This window comes from Gymnodraco acuticeps, unplaced genomic scaffold (genome assembly GCF_902827175.1).
Source record: "Gymnodraco acuticeps unplaced genomic scaffold, fGymAcu1.1, whole genome shotgun sequence".
NCBI lineage: Eukaryota > Metazoa > Chordata > Actinopteri > Perciformes > Bathydraconidae > Gymnodraco > Gymnodraco acuticeps.
In genome coordinates, this window is record NW_022991435.1 from 2,986,249 (window position 1) to 2,988,382 (window position 2,134).

At 47.1% G+C, this 2,134-nt stretch overlaps 1 protein-coding gene across 1 annotated transcript in view; it reads right to left on the reverse strand.

Annotated features, from left to right (window-relative positions):
• LOC117532590 (SPRY domain-containing SOCS box protein 4-like) overlaps positions 1–1,793 on the reverse strand; it is a 43,699-nt gene extending 41,906 nt beyond the window's left edge. Inside the window, 1 exon segment of the mRNA XM_034195935.1 lies at positions 1,340–1,793. The gene's annotated coding sequence lies outside the window, so the exon portion shown is untranslated.
• Between the last annotated feature and the right edge of the window lie 341 nt (positions 1,794–2,134).

The following is a 2,134-nucleotide window of genomic DNA, read 5'->3' on the forward strand; positions in this document are numbered from 1 at the left end:
CACACGCACGTGCACATGTTTCATGATTGGGGCACTTGTCTGTCTCACCATGGTGTTCTCCAAAATTGCTCTGTGCAAAGTGGAACATATGGGTTCTGTGCCAGGACATTTGACAGGGGAAAGTACATCCACACAAGCATTCACAGACACAGCCAGCGTGACACTGAGAAACCTCTCCACTGTTCTCACACTACAAGACAGAAGGGAACGAAATTAGAAACAGTGCCGAAAAAAGGCGGTTATTTAAATAGACTAACTATAAAAAGCAGATGGAGGCTGCGGTGGAGTAAGGCTGTATGGATTTGACCGAAATAAAGAGAACCCAAACAATGGAAGAGATGAAGAGAGAGAGAGAGAGAAACTGAGGGTCAGCAGCTGACAAAACAAAAGGATAAGTCAGAAAGGAGGGCTGCTATCTCTCTATCCCAGGATGGATGGACCACACACACACACCACACACACACACACACACACACACACACATCACACACACACACACACACACACACACACACACACACACACACACACACACACACACACACACACACACACACACACACACACACACACACCTCACACACACACACACACACACACACACACACACACACACATCACACACACACACACACACACACACACACACACACACACACACACACACACACACACACCACACACACACACACACACACACACACACACACACACACACCACACACACACACACACCTCACACACACACACTGAGAAAAGCTACTGCAGGCAGTTGGAGCAAGGCTTTAGATTAGGGGTGTTTGTAACATAAAGACAAAAAGTGTTAAAAATAGAAAGAAGGATCTATCCCATTATTGTATGTGAGCGGGGGAAATCCTTGGGTAGCTTATCCCACAACTCTATCTCTCCCAAACAAAAGCACACACACACAAACACACACTGCACTTACACACAGGGGTATCCCAGTTGGCCAGCTGGGGCCTCGGGACCATTAAGAAAATGAAAGGTGACAGCAGATGAGCAGGAAAATAAAAGGAAAGGGAGGAGGTGAGGCTGAGTGCCTGGTCACATCCAGAGAAAACAAAATGCTGACTATATATCAAAAGGTTTATAAAAAAACAGCTGATCGAGTCTAATGTTAAAGAATAAAAGCTGGTGTTTAGATTTAGTGTAATCCCTCAGACATGCATATAAATAATCACACTGCATCACAAACGGCTGTAGTAGCTACTCTATTTCTTTCACACACACACTCCTGAAATAGCAACAATCTCCTTCAGTGAGACATATTTCAGCAGTGACACACTACATCTTGTAGACAAAATAACAAACGGCTTACAGTGAATCTCCGGTGACTCTTCTCATGTCTCGCTGCGTGTAGCTGTCTCAGTCCATGTTCATATCCAGAAAAACACAAACTCCTGCAGCCTGCCACCGGCAGAGAGGGAACCCGAGCAGGAAGAAGAGAAGAGCAGCAGCCGGCAGGTCTGACTGAGAGAGAAAGAGAGAGCTGGCCACCTCTCACTCCCTTGTTCCCTCCCTCTTTCTCTTCCCTGGAGCTTATCTGTCCCGAGGCTATCACTTCTTCCCCCCACCTTCCCTTCACATGTGCTCTGAAGAGTGTTTCCAAGGCAGCAGCGGCACAACGTTCTCCTCTGACAACTACAGCTCCGAACACACTAACAGCTCCACTCCAGTTTCAGTTCCACTTCAGTCTTTCCGAGAGAGAGGGAGGGAGAGAGAGAGAGAAAGGAGTAGGACAGAGAGAGACATGAAGGTCTGAAAGCCGATCCCCTCTGATCTCATCAAGCAAAGTCACCAACAGCAACCAGACCAGCAGGCAGCTGAGAGAAACACCCGGCTCACCTCCCCCTCCCTCCCTCCCCCTTTTGACTCCCCACTTCTTACAAAGAGCTCACACCGAGCCAGCCAACTAAAACCCCCCTCCTCCCCCTCCCACACACATGTTCCCATACACACAGACACATCCACGCGTGCCACATGAATGACCGGGGCACCAAGGTGGTAAAGGTCATGTCATGTTGACACTGTATGTAAGGTTATAAAGAAATATAACATAATTACAAGTCCTGAATTATAACTAATTGCAGTCAAATGTAATAAGAATCAAAAT